The sequence below is a fragment of the Watersipora subatra genome, chromosome 6, assembly GCF_963576615.1.
Source record: "Watersipora subatra chromosome 6, tzWatSuba1.1, whole genome shotgun sequence".
Lineage (NCBI taxonomy): Eukaryota > Metazoa > Bryozoa > Gymnolaemata > Cheilostomatida > Watersiporidae > Watersipora > Watersipora subatra.
This window is the reverse complement of record NC_088713.1, coordinates 50,094,324-50,110,054: the sequence shown is the minus strand read 5'-3', so window position 1 is coordinate 50,110,054 and position 15,731 is coordinate 50,094,324. Positions and strand designations below refer to the sequence as shown.

General features: G+C 36.3%; 1 long non-coding RNA gene across 2 annotated transcripts; it reads left to right on the top strand.

Moving 5' to 3' along the window:
• The first annotated feature begins 8,208 nt into the window (after positions 1 to 8,208).
• Positions 8,209 to 12,128, top strand: LOC137398996 (uncharacterized). Of its 2 annotated transcripts, XR_010979099.1 has the most exons (4): positions 8,209 to 8,281; positions 9,264 to 9,424; positions 10,324 to 10,458; positions 11,895 to 12,128. It is a non-coding gene; the product is annotated as an uncharacterized lncRNA (long non-coding RNA). The 2 variants fall into 2 exon arrangements; XR_010979098.1 differs by lacking the exon at positions 8,209 to 8,281 and having other exon boundaries at positions 8,927 to 9,424.
• Positions 12,129 to 15,731: the final 3,603 nt, after the last annotated feature.

Sequence of the window (15,731 nt, the reverse complement as noted above, 5' to 3'; positions counted from 1 at the left end):
TATTTCATATGTTCAATTCATTATGTTTTGATTTAATTATAATAAAAAATTGAATCAATTGAAAAAAAAAAATTCACAATAACAATACAAACATAGCAAACGAATAGCAATAGAACAACAAAAATGAATTGCACGCTGCTAGTAAAGAAAAGTTTATCTAGTAAAAAGTAATCTCAGTTTTATTTTACTTACAAGTATTATTATTCGCGACAGTTATTATGAACAACTCGGACCTACCACTGCAAAACGGTGCCATCTGAAAGCAAATACTCTTTCCGAAGCCAGTAGGAAGAACTATAAATTGGTCAAGACCTGCGATAATATGTTGTAAAGCTTGAAACTGTTCTGGTCTCAGTGCGACTATGCCTAGCTTTGATAGTAATTTTTGAATGGCTCCATTTTTATCAGTATAGGAAATGAAACTGCTAACGTGAAAACGCAAGAGAATAGTAGCCTATGGTTCCTATCGTTTTATTATCAAACGAGGTATTTCGTAACCACCCAGCCTATCAAAAAAATAGCGCTTTTTACTAGATCAAGTCACGTTACCGTGACAATAGGCTTTTAAACGCGCCACATCTAATACATCGTGAGATACGAATCTAACGACACGCTTCCATTAGTATCAGTCTGAGCGTCATATGTAACATATGTCGCTCGTTTTGCAGAAGTTATCTTACCTTTTTTTCGCAATGTGTCCCAGGCTCTCTCTCCATATCCACCACGAGAGCCATGCCCAGGCTAGCTAGCAAGAGTCCAGAAAGCTGTTTCCTAATCACATCAGAAATGGTTAAATAAAAGGGGATGAGTGGTTATGTAAGAGGTGTATAATACTCTTAAGACAGGATGCATAAATACTAATATAGAAGTTGAATAACATGATGAGTTCTTTTGTTTCACAATGACAAGTATTCATGGGGTGTGTAACTAAAGATTACAAATGCTGGTCGCTTCACAAAATGGCACCACAATGCACGATTATATTAGCTCAAAATTCAAAGGCAGACACTACCACTGAAGCTGCAATAAATTAGAACTGGAAACAATTGCCAAAAATGAACTAAAGTCAGATATATGCTTCTACTGAGAATACCCTCTAGAGAAGAAAAAAAACATCAGTTTCTATTAAGCCCCTACAACAAACTAATAAGCATTAAACCTGACACCACTGCCCTACTAGAGCAGATACACGATGTGACCAACCAACAATATTCGTTATAATAGCTTTTGCATAACATAAGTTTCCTCCTAAAAGCAGAAAGCTAAATCTAACAGACTAAAGCTGCGGTCACAGCAGCCGATTTTGGGTCAATTCTCTGACCAATTTTTCTACTGACCGAGAATCGTATCGTGTGAACAGCGCAAACAAGCCTGATACTGATATAGTCCAAAGAGAAAATTTTTTTTCAAAGCCGATATTCTATTTGAGTAGCCAATGACATCTTTTTTACCGTGAGTCATAGTGTCATTAAAGCCTGGTTTCCATATGACAGCACAATGATCGTGCGCAGCCCAGTGATCGTGCACAATGCATTTCATGGGCCGCGATGCGGTGTTTCCATATCGCGCGTAGGCACCACGCTTGCATTGGACAGAGTGGATAATTTCCTTACTTTTTCGTAGGAGAGACAGATTTCTTCGGAAAACAGCCCTCCGTTTGAATTATGGGATGTGTTGACAAGGTCTAGCGGTGTATTGTGGGATACATAATCGTGCGCACCCATCGCAAGGACCCATTCTGTTGGATCCTTGCGATTAGTGTACGCAAGCGCGCTATCGTCGTGTGTTGAAGTTTCCATATCACAGCTGGCCTACGCACGCAGGACGTCGCGGCCTTGTGCTGTCATATGGAAATCAGGCTTTAATATGAACACCATATTTGTCTTCACACTTGTGTATGCTATTGTCATAGCTTCACTCATGAGTAACAGCAACCCGGAAAACTGCTGTGGAATTGTTGCTCAGGTTCAATTATCATAGCAACCACATGCTAATTGAAGTATCTGCTGTTATTATAATAGTTGAAGCACATTATGTTAGCAAAAGATCGTCCTCCTTATGGTTATCCATTATTAGCGATGAGCAGTGCAAAATAATCAGGCAGCTTGCTAAAAAAGTTCACTAAAAACATTGTAGGAAACAGTCAGCAAAATTCAAGGAGTGACTCACTAAAATATATCAGCTAAAGTTATCTGACCCTGCAAATAAAAAACGGACAAAATCACCCACTCTCAGATCAAACTTGGCCTCTGCACAATGGCTGATCTGAACGCAGCTTAATACTAAAGCCTGGTTCACATATCGATTGCGAAACTCTGGCGGTAACTTGCGCAGCAAAACGCTTGCGGCACTAGGCTCGGTGGCATATGTTCACATATAAGCTACATCGCTAAACATAATCGAGGAATCACATAAAATGTTCGCTCGCCATGCCGTTTCTATAATAGTGACCTTCACCTGTACGAGCATTACATGAAGGTTTTGCCTGCGGCCTTTTGCGACATTTGAACAGCCCTAAACTATTGCGAGGCCGTCTGCAACTATCGGCGGTCCTTGGCTGTACCCGGCGCATAGGTTCCCATTTCACCGCTAATAGCATGCGGTGCTGTCGCCAGTACTTTGCGACGTGTATGGGAACAGGCAGTGACCAGAGCACACATACACACACACAAACAAACTGCTTATGAATCATTCAATAAACTAGTGGACAACCAAAGCGACACAAATGATTGTCCATACTGGTTAGGTTATTAAACTATTGAGGCACTCTGCTTGCGCAAACTAGTGCGTTCTATACAAGAGGTCAGAGGCTTTTCTGCTCCTTCCAACCTCGGACAAACAGCACAAATAAGCCTAATTGCCAAAGAAATAAGTATAACATCATAATTCATGTAGTAATTGGACAAGCACTGATCATTTTTAGTACCAAAGATGGCTGTGATTCTTTGTAAAGTGCTTAACCTCATCCTATTCTGATATTCGATACTCTAGAGCACTTGCACTATTTAATTGAAAAAATAAAATAAAAATCATGACTAGGCTGAATTATTAATAACAGTGACTATATACATGTAGAAACGTGTGTATACAAAGGTTACTGCTGCAGCAGAAGCTACTTTGAAAAACTATTGAAAAAGTTTTTATGGACGATACCAGTACAAATGTATAGCAATGAAGCGCACCACGGTACTTTGTAGATTTAGCGATTGCTTTATAAGAAACCGAAAATAGGAGTGTAGCAGGACATCTGAAATTGAAACGTCACATTAAAAGAGAGGTAATGGATTTTAAAATGACTTTATAAAAATGAAACAAATGGTAATATTAGTTAATAGTAAAAATTACATATACATTTAGTTAGTAACCTACAATCGCAATACGGATACTGAAAAAAAGATGGCCGAAAATCACAATCTTGTGGTTAGTTATGCGCGTTTGCAAACTTGCGATTACAATCTTCGCAAGTTTAAATCCTCTGCGAAGCGAATTTTTTATTACTAAAACTATCCGTATACAACTGGACCGACCGACAAACGCTCACATTTATATATAGATTGAATGTCATCCGCTGCTAACAGTATTGCATTGTAACATATTGCCACAATTTATTTTACCATTGCTTTAACTTATTGAATAATTATATTAATTACACTAACTATCATGGTTGTTTTACTTTAATTTTGGTCAGCAGCCAATGACATCTTCGATAACAGAACGACTTTGGAGAGACCTCTGCAAAAGGCTATGTAATATTGTATAGCCCTTCGGACCTCTATAGAACCTCTCAGCTATGTATGCATGTATGGACCACGTGATGTAATGGAAGGTGCACCAGTAATAGATTCGCTTACTTGAAACCCAGCCTTTTAGTAATGTTGCAAAGGTGACACGCTAAAGCCGTGGTCACGCGATGACCGAACTGACTTAGGTTTGGAGGTTAGTTTACTTTGGGTCGGCTAAGCCACATGTCACATGGCATCCGAAGTCAGTCCGCCTCCTAGATACCATACGCATGGAGACAGGACACTGTTTCATTGGTAGTTTTTATGTATTTAAACTAAATATTTCTATTGTAAACAAAAAACTTTGAGGAACAATTATTAATTATTATTACACAGCAGACTTATCAGAAGATCGTTCAGCTGCTCAGAATAAATCACTCGATAGAAAAATTTTGCCGAACCTTCCATCAACAAAATTATACTTTTTGTTAATATATGAATGTTTTTCTATGCTGAGTACATAACAAACAAAAACAGTCTTCATCATAGTACTGTGGTTTTACATAAATAAAACAGGCAACGATTATTCATCAGGATGAGTATGACACATTACTTATATTCTACAGGAAATAAAACCACAACCATTCTTTGACATTTATGCAAAACTCAAGCACAACATCTTACATTCATGCAACACAATCACAAGTCCGGGAGAGCCTTGTCATAAATTGTTTGATGTTGTTTATTTAACCAAATAAAAAGATCGTCCCATTTCTATTTACCTTTGCTCACACGCATGTAAATAGAAATGTGACGAGTGCTCGGTAGAATTTTAACCAGCCAATAAACGCAATGGTTCGACCACAAAATTTCGAGCAGGATCGAAATGGTTCGTTTCAGCCAGAAATGTCTTCGGCTGAACAGTTTACAACTGACAGCGACGTTGTTTTGTGTCGTTTAGTTCGTTTCGGCTCTCACGTGACCACTGACCACCCTTAAAGAGTATTGATGAGTAAGAAATTTGTAAGCTGCGAGTCTAAGATACACCGGTAACTGCTCAGTTGAGCGATAATCCCATTGAAATACAATTCTTGGATAATACTGTGATAGTGTGGCATCATGCGGATCGATCACCCATCGACTCCCCTTCAATCTATTGCATTTGCGTTTCTATTAATAAGACAAAACTGTCACCATAGAGCTATAAGCTGGGCTGACTAATACTTTTTAACGAATGCCATAGCTGTTTAGTAGTTAAAAGTTACCGGAGAAGTGAAATTGTCTGCTCCAAGGAGAGATAGCTTTATTGTTTCAACAGTATGTGTAGACGTGAACAGAGCCGTATAGCACACATGTGAGCTCTACGACTCTGAGAGTGAATTTTAAAAAGCTGAAGTTTTTGTTGTTGATGAAAAGCAGCTTAGCCTCCAAAGCTTTAGTTTTAGTTTTAAAGGTTGACTTGCGACAAAATTCACATTACAGTTATTTGGTATCAAAAGATTCACCATGTCTTACATTGTTGTGTTGTAGGTGCCAAATATGTGGAAATGTGATTACAAGCTCTTGAAAGCTCAAAAACGAAAAGCCGCCGTAAATTGAAATCTGTTTATTTCTCTGACGTAGTTCTGACAGTTTGGTTATTGTCTTGTTACGTGATGTTCTCATGTGAATTGAAAGGCCAATAAAAAGCTCCATATAAAACTTATCGTAGCACTAGTTTATGACAAACACTTCGGGTTTTACCGAAGATCCCATATCAAATATAGATGCGCGCTACATTCAATTTTGTTTTGGCTTGATCTAATCGTCAAGTCGTAATCTGATCATGTGACCCAATACTTCGCAAATAATTTTTGCAGCAATTTTCGAATATCACATGTGACCAACAGGCTCGTCATGATTATCAGACAATGATATGTACGCCTTCGAACTAAGGATAGAAAGTTTAACGACTTTTTACGGTAAGTTATAATATATCAGAGCTAAAAGTGACTGCATTACAATGACGATAAAATAGACGCGTAAGAACAATAGACCTGGTTTTATTGAATGTGTGAAATATATTTGTGAAAATATTTCGACGAATGAGGTTGCATGAAAGTGTAAACAGAAACCATCCTGTAACAACTACGTCCCATTTGAGCCGCTTTGGAAAGAGAATTCAAACTACGGCGGTCTCATGTGGCTGCGATTAACTGTTGGTTTTTTTAGCTTTTAAAAGCTTTTAATCACATTCCCATATAATTTGCACCTACGACACAACAGGATAAGACATGGTGAATCTTTTGATATCAAATAACTGTAATGTGAATTTTGTTGCAAGTCAACCTTTAACAATAGGTCATATATAACAATCTTATTTTTTGTTCATGAAATGACGAGAACACCTATTGTAGGTTTTCGTAAACAGTGTTAAATAATACAGTGTGATATTCACTGTTCTTTTGAAACCTTTGGCTCAGTTTTTGTCGTTGCTTGTCACAGTAGATATTACAAATAATTAACAAAACAATGAAGTGTTCAGTTATTGTTATTAGCTTGCTTATATGACATTGTCAATTTACTAAACAAATCTTCCTTTTGCAATTACAAAATAGTTTGCGCCCATCTGGGGCATTGGTCAGTAATGACACAAGAAACAACCATCGTAACCGAGCCTGTCAACTTGCAGAAAATTCTCACATAGATGATTTATACAGCTTAAAGGCAATTACGCGGCTATATCAAACAGTCAGTTCACATACCCGTTGAAATGATTGTTGTATTGTCAGATTTGCTCTTTACAAAATAAGAAAAAGGGGGATGCACCTTCAAAAAAATTTCCAAACCTTTATGCAATCTTGTTGTTGAATTTAACTCGAAAAGAGATTATCTCATTTATATCAAATTGTAAAAATCACAATTAGATAAATTACAGAAATTAAAAATTACAGTTACTACATGGTCATGTCATAATAATTAGTCTACATGTATTTGCTAGAATAGACCATGGATCCGCATAAAGTTACTTCCACTTGGCGATGCTTAAATAATTTTGGCAAAGATAAATTTTCTTAGAATTGTGTAACATATTAGCAGACAAATCACTGAAAATTATGTTTTTTTGCAAGGAATGTTAGAAGTGAAAAGGTTGCTTTGCTTGTTGTCTGATGGATTATTTTTGGACTCAACAAAGTTTCATGCTGTAAATAAAAAATGATTATTGAGTCTTGACTGACAACTTGCAACTTTGTTTTTCTTTTCAGTCAGTACAATAAATAGTTGTGTAACATAAACATGATGTACTGCTCACAAAAAAATCACCTCAAAATCTCTTTCTCATAAAAGAGTCTTCAACTTATTCATTACGTAATTCATTTTAGGTTGAACATAATTAATTTGTATCAACAAAAAGCCATTCAAACAGCTGCTCACAAAATGGGTCAGGCCAAACAAGGCAAGTCTTCGTCAGATGCGATGAAATTCTTATGCTCTCTACGAGCGCGTTTCAGAGCTTTTGTGCTTATAGATGTTGGGAATCATCCGCAATTAACGTTTCACATGAAATGAATACAAATGCTATATATATAATACTTATAAGAATCCTTTACTGTCAGTTTCACATGAGCACACACTACAATAGTCTCCATACTAAGCATTTGAACCAAGAAAATTTGAATCCATTCACTTGTAGCTACAAAAAGAGAACCAAACCACATAATATAAAAAAGCTCCAGTGAGGGGCTTCCGTCTGATTTAAATTGTCTGTAAGCCCCACAGAGGGGCTTATAGTAGTGCATGAGTTAAATCGGTCACCACAAGGCAAATATAGTATTCATTATTCGATATCAAGTTGATTTCAACCCTTCGGGCACCATTTTCGCAGGTCTGCGAGTGTGCAGTGGCTTTGTGTAAGGCAGTTTTGTAACTGATCAACAATTTGAGGTTTCTTACCAAATAGCGTCAAATCACGTCCATTAGTAGTGAATATATCACTCGGCGATATTTATTCAGAACTCTTTTAGCAGTTTTAACACAACATCATGAGTATAGGCAGCGGTAATCACATCGGCAGTTTCAGAAAAAATCACCAACTTGTCGGAATCTCCAACAGGTATTCGGCGTTAAGTATGACTCGCTTGGTCTTCCATAACCGTGGTTTTACGACGTTTTGTCAGTTTACGTCTATTAAATCTTTACAAAGAGATTAAACGCGTTTTTGTATTACTGTATAATGAACCAAAATATCAACCGAGATTGTTTGTGGGCATATACATAGAATTTAGTTATAACTTTTCGGAATTTATGAAGTTCGATGCGTGGGAAAGCTAAAAATCCGCATCGTACTCCTTCGAAAGATTTCGAAGGTATGCATTTACATCGTATTATGCCTGAAAATATCGGACAAGGCAAAACTAAGAGGAGGAAATATCCGCCATACTGATTTATTTTTCCAGTTGTTGTAGATGATTTAACGATGATTAATGATTTAACGATGCTTAACTCATCTGCAATACTTGCAATAAAATTCACAATATAGTAATAAATGATATTGACGCTCTTTGCGATCGTTATTGCCGGTGAGTAAAGTTTTTTGCATTGGTACAAATTCAAGTTTTTCTCCGTAAATAAAACCGAGTGTTAAAGACTGTGTTTCTAAATAATTGCACTCCATGGTGGTAAACTGCAGTGGATTATCGTTCTTGGATGCGTTTGACGTTGGAAAACAGCTTGAAAAGCATTTGCGAGTCATAGAATGGATATAATTTGTCTTTAAAATGTCACGCTTCTGTAAACAGGAATTCATCAAAAAGAGTAGGCCTATGGCACTAAAAGGTTTACATATTGCTTTCGTTCTTTAACTGTACCTCTGTGCTTTAAGAGAAGTACAACTTTTAATATGGTTTTTTTCACGTATCACAGCGATGTTATCGAATGTCTTAATAACTGATAAAAACACTTGCTGGTTGAGCGAGCTTTTGCTAATAGAATTGAAATGGCTTTGAAGCCATATATGCGTAGAAAAATGTGTAAAGCATGTTACTGAGTAGTAGCATGTATCTTTTGATTTCATTACCTACTTCAGAGGCATTGTTGATAATAAATCTCATTGCGAGTGACTGTGTGTTGTGTACAAACGGAGTAATGGTGAATCATTAATAGTTTTTGACTGCCATAAAATAGAGAAGACAACTCTGATATGACAAACTCTGATACAAGTTTGAACGCCATTTCCTAAACTTAATTTGAAGAATTCTTTCTTTGCCATTATTTTTGTCTCCAAAATTTCATAAAGATGAAGATCTATACGCATATATCAAATGAGTAAAGACATGTTTGTTAGTCACTGAGCTACTAAACTTGTTATTCAGTTGGAAAATGTTGAGCAATATTAGTAGTGACCAACCAGCAGTTTTTAGTGGCCAGATTTAGGGTTTGCAACTACAAGGTTATCGGTTCAATCTCAGTCCAAGTCCATAACCATTAGATTCTTACCATATAGATAGTTTATCGATTTGTTGTTTGCAAGATCTCTAATGTGGTTTGTTTGCGATTTTTTAGAATGAATCTCACAAGATCTGGCCATTATCCTTGCAACTAATCGTCTAATCGCTATCTAGTCAATCACCACTACTATGGTCAATTTGCCAACCATACACCGGTTCGGCTCAACAGTAAATTCTCCATAACCAATTGAATCGGTATCAATAAATGTGGGACAGGTGAGATCTAGACATATTTCTTGCATTTTTCCATCACTATTGCAAATTTTCCATGTCTGTGTTTTTATTATACATGTTGTAGGCTTACTAATATGTTATCAATATGCTTTAATTCAGCTACATGGAAAGTTTGTTTATTTGTGCCCTAAGCCCTTAACGTCGTGACAACCATATCAAATTCGATAAACATACCATATAATATTCAGTACATAAGACCAGTCCTTCTACTGCAATGTCGCCTCGCGCACTGACCAGTGTGTATTTATGCTACACCTACAAGCTTCCAGCTCGCTGCGCTGGAAGATGTTACCATAGAGCATTTGTGTTTGAATCCCAACAGTGACTTCGTTTCTTCCATGAATTTAAATAGTATTGGTGCGATGTCTGCACAAAAATATGACGGTAATGTAATTCATGGCACGATTTCTAGTAAAATTCAACTTCAAAAAACCGTTGCAAATCAAAATTACATGATATCACATATAGGAATTTATTTATAAAATAGTGAAATACCAGTAATCCTACTCAATGTGAGCTGATTGGAACACCAGGTCCCCATTATTCACCATTCGAAATGTCATCACTAGGATTCTCTTCTGGAATTACGTGATATGTTTTGAATTTGATGTTGGTTTTTGTAGTATCTGCCTACAAGGCCACACTTCAGTAATCCATTTGACACATCCACTATTGGGCATTCACACCTTTTTCTTGTACATGAATCAGGATTTCTGACAGAAATCTGTCTTGCGGCATTGCTACTCTGTTGAATACCTATTATCCGAGGTAGCGGTTTTGTTCTTGTATTGAGGTGAACCAGTACGTTGGTTAAGTGCTTGTTTTTTGTTCTCTGTGATCTTCACTATAACATGCTACTCTCAGGCTTTTGTTAATTGTAGTATTCCCGACGGCGCCGAAAAAGGCGTCCTTACTGATGGTGTTTTGAATGCCATTTCTTCAGCTACGCATTGCCCGCCTCTGATCCCAATTGAACTATTAGCGAATAAAAGATTTGGGCCATGGAAGAGGTCACGGTATGTACATGTCAAAACCAGGATTTTCGAACCAAACTTCAGATCTCGACTTGTACTCTTGAATTTACGATAGATCTATAGTTACTCTCCCTTTAACTGTGATTTTTGTTATTGAAAGTTGGAAAAATTAGTTTCAAATTTAGAAATGCTGTAGTGCAAAACGTAGATTTTTTTTGGCAGATTGGAAGCACATTTCATTGAAATGTGTTGAAATGATTTCAACACTAACTACCTAGCACATCAGAATTTTGAGCAGAGAAAATATGGAAATCTAAGAGTTGTGTGCACGTGTACATAATTAAGAAAGCAACTCTTGAAAGTTTGCATTGTGTTAGATTATGTATAACTTGTGATAAGCATGTTAGGTTGAGAATCGTGCTGCCTTTTACCAAAATGTCAACTTAGAGCTAGTAGTGCGAGGTAATTTCTTTTTCTCTTTTTATGACATGATTTTCAGCTATTTGATTGTGATATAAGATAGGTATGATTGAAGAATTTGACAATATGTAAGAGGCAACAATAGCCGATTGACTATGTATTTTTAAAAGAGTGTACGCGCTAATTCAAACAAGCTTATAAAGGAAATTGAAAAGGCAAGCTGCTCGCATACTTCTAGATCAACTAAAACTTACAAAATCTTATCGTTTAATTTTTCATTAAATATCTGCACGGCGTTTCTTAAAGCTTTGGAACAATCTGCAATAGCACTAGCAGTGCTTCTCATTTACGTGCGTATATAGCTGTTTGCACATATAGCGTCTCATCAGAAAGGTTAACCTCCAAGTAACTAACTCGACTAATGTGGAGTTGTTAGCTTACAGTTTGTTATTATTTTTTAATGGATATGTCCAAGTTCGTGTTTTTTGCTACATGAGATTTACTAATTAATTTACCGCATTGCTATTCTACAACAACTCTTTTTTAAATTTCAAATTATTAAAATGATAATTCAGCATAAGAACAATGCACTAGGACATTAGTTGCTTCTGAAGAAACTTACTATTAGCGCAACCCTAAATATGATATGCTTGTGCATTTTTCATAATATGCCAATATGAAGTTGCAGCCTTATAGGAAGCTCAGTTATGAAGCCATTAAATAAAAAGCTGATTAGGATGATTTTGAAAATATGGTGGTTGTGCACTCTTGTATCCACCTGTGCCTATTATGAGGAATCGCGATTCCAAAAACTTGAATGAGTGGACAATATTACCTTATTATAGAGTGCCCACAAATAGTGAAAAGAAAAGTATTGCTGGTACTATTTCATGTATCTAGCAAGTGACACTGTGATGTGGCAGATCAACCTCGATGTTCATAATTACTTTGTTAACAGGTTGTTGCCATATTTAGTTTATACTCATATTCGCTTTGTTTGTATTCTGTACTTTTTAGCAGTTCTCATCTGCTAATATAAATGCTTCTTCACATTTCAGGGCTTAAAGGATTGTACTGTAATCTGAATTGTTGGATGAAAGAACAGCCTTCGCCACCACAATCCAAGGACGGACGAGCTGGAAAAACTTTAGTCTAATGTGGTAAAGCATTTGGTGGACTGTAGCATTATTCACAAATATGATCATAGCTTTGCTTGTTTGTCTCTGTGTATCATTGATATATAATTTATTCTGGTGTAAAGGTTGTGGTATTTTTCTGCCATGTTTTGATGATGACAATATAATATATTGTCATCTATATATTATATAGAGTTTAGTCATTTTATAGCTATATTTTTATTGTGTTTCATATTATTTTTTGTTATTATATCATGCAACTGTTTGTACCAAAATATACAGCTTCGGAACCATGCCCTAACTATTGAGATGCTCACAAAGATTATTTTAAGAATAATCTAGTAAGTCTTCGTATATATCTAAGGTGCAATATTTGTTGAATGTCCGTCAGCCTTGAGAAGAGATGTTGTGTGAAGGTTAAGCATGGCACATTATAGAAAAATTAGGTTGCTTCGGAGACGTAATGTTGGTGGAATTTTGTATAGCTTAAGGAAAGAATATTGTCGACGGTAATGCTCGGTACATTATAGTAACATTGTACGCAATTCATTAGAGGAACATTCTGTGAAACATCAAAATGTTAGAAATTGTCTACACAGTTACACCCCACTAATGTTCTGCACGAAAACGTTCCTGGGATGTTAGCTAATATCTTTGAGGCAACATCATGAAAGGCATGCTTGTGGAATGTTCTGTAACATTCTCCCCATGTCGCAGGAATTTTGCACCAGATCATCTGCTGAATGTTCCATAATGGTGAAATGCCATACTGTTCCGAATATATTAGAAGACAATATTATGTGAATGCTTATACCCAGACATTTCAAAGTAGCAATCCTGTAACATTGCTGGGACATTCGATAACAATGTTTTGTAACAACGTTATAATAACGTTAGCAAACCTTTTCCTCGTTTTAACGTTCTAGCTAGAATGGTACAAAAACGCATGATTCATTTTTTGGAAGTTGTCCCCCTTTCATAACAAAAAATTATTTAAAATGAAACAAATTAAAAATGTTATAGATTTTTCATTACAGATATAAAAACAAACAAAATAATGAAAAAAAATAATGATAATTTTGAATGATTTATGTGAATGAAATGAAAAGTCACTACAAATTTTAATTTTCGCACTTCATTAGACATATCGCAAAAATGACTAGAGTCCATTAGCTCTGTCTATTCGCTAAACGGGTCAAAGTAAGACGCGACAGTGTGAACTCATCGCAACTGAACAAGTCGCCACTTACACATGTTTTGTCAGATGGTTGGTGATAGTCTATCTATGGATTGATTAACGCTACGTGTCTAACAAGCCGACGCGTATGAAAATCATTTCGTTAGTAGAGTGAAGCCATTGCCCATTAACTTGTATGCCCTTATAATTATATTTCGTTTCAGCTCAACGAGATTACCGCGGCATGGAAAGCGATTCTCAGTAGCTAGGAATATTGTATAATAAAGATGGAAATCCCTACGCATCAATGTCCCACCAATGTTCTATGGAATATTACGCAATGTTCTCCCAATATTGTGGGAATGTTATGCAGGATCATTTGCTAACATTCCAGCAACGTAATTCCCACAACGTTGCTGGGACGTTGTGGGAAATACGTCCCAGCAACGTATTTCCCACAACGTTGTAGGGACATTATGGGAAATATGTTCCAGCAAAGTAATTCCCACAACATTGATGGAACGTTTTGAGAGTTACGTTCCAGCAATGTTTTTCCCACAACGTTGCTGGAACGTTGAAAATGTGTCTACAAATAATCTTGTGACAACGTTACGATGTAACGTTTCTGGGACTTTTCGGAACCTCCCTGGAACGTTCTGGGAACGTAAAATTGTTAGTTGGGTAGTCGCCCTCCGACACGCATAAACCGAAATGGCAGCTACACGAAGTTTACATTGTTTACCGAGTGATTTTGGCGAAAGCTTTTTACCGTATATTCCAACTCTTAGGCAACGAATTCAAGAAAGAAAGTCTGCAAATGAAAGCTTCTTTGCATCAGTGAATGTGTCTGTTGAAAAAAAATGATGAAGAAAGTACTGTAAAGGCGACAACGTACCGGTCACAGCGAAATAATGAGAAGCCGCTGAAGGTCACTGATGCACACTGTTCTTGTAAAGTAGGGTAAATTAACTCTTTAATTCTTACAAAAATAAGTGTATGTTTTAGTAATATTCACCATGACTGCCTCAATTTCGTTCCATGTGTCCGATCTATACCAGGTACAGCACCTGTTAAGATTAGACCAAATAATTTGTACGTTGACAGTTTTTTTATGATTTTTGATATGGCAAATGGGAGTTTGGAAGAATTCTGTGCCACATGTCTACTGATATTATTTTAGGCACGTTACTGTCAAGATGCGCAATAATTGATACATTTAATTTTTGATTGAATTTAATTGAGGCCCATTATTTCATAATAAGACATTTAAATTTCAGAGCTGGAGGGGAATGTGTCCATGTCTTGGGACTATAGTTCTCAAGCTGACCGACTGGCTGACCAGTGGCCTGCAAGAAGTTCCCAGTGAACCAGTCTGCACATCAAAACCGCAGGAATGGAACAGGCCAAGGGGTAGAGAGTTTCAACAGTTTCAACAGAAAAAAAGTAGTGAGTTTCAACACTTTATTGAAGACACTGTGTTTGTAAATAAAACACATGTGTTTTAGTTACAATGCTATGAATAAATAGTCAACAATTATTAAAGTATGAATTGAAAAAGTGTTCTTTATAATAATAAAATTTTAATGTTAACTCTCTAAAATATATACAACGTGTGATAATACATTCTGTTTCACTTTATTTCAGAAAAGTTCAGCTGTTGAACAGGGACATTGAGCTTCTCGCCGCTATGAGGGGTACACCACATAGGTACTTAACACCCAAGTCATACCAGACAGTGGCCACCAGCAGTGGTGAACAGAATGCTGGCTCAACGCTAGAGCTAAATATATTGGATATATATATATATATATAGCCGAACTATATTGAAAATATTTATTTTTCTTTAATGTACTTGTGTCCATTTATTTATATGTGTGTTTCAAGTGACCAGCTATTTTTCTTAATCGGATAAAAAAATGACTGTTGGAATAATGATTAATTCTGCCCTTAGCATAATGTACATGTATGTATGTTAATGTTTGTTCTGTTTATTGTATGAAGTCAATATTTGTAGAATTATCTTTATTGAAATTCAAATAAAGTCACAAAGTCGAAGCTGAAATAAAGTCGAGTCGAAAACGATGTCAACGGAGTCACAAAGGCCCCCTTGACATAGTTTCACCATTTTAAATCGTCAAATAAACTCAAATTCAATGCTCAGGGTAACACAATATTGTTGTGCCATTTGCTGTTGACCAAAAATGTTGACCAAAATAACCTAATATTTGAATAAAAACAGATGTTATTACTAATATAATTATGGGTGGGTTGTGATTCAAACTTACTATTCAGCTAAGCATTCCGAAAAAACTTAGGTCTATTGTTTGCTCCTGTCCATTGATAAAAGCAACAGGATAACTTTTGTGTATTCAGAAGAACTTGCTTCAGAGAAAAATTGGTAATAATTCTACTTGCTTTCTAAAAAAGAGTTGTTGGCGTTTCAACAGCGCATCACATACAAAAACAATCTAGACTTGGTTTTAACCAGGGTTGTGACGCAATAGAGCTGCACTCTGTCATTGCAGTGCAGTAATTTTGCAGTACATTACAACTTCTAGTGGGTGGTAAACAATTACTACTTC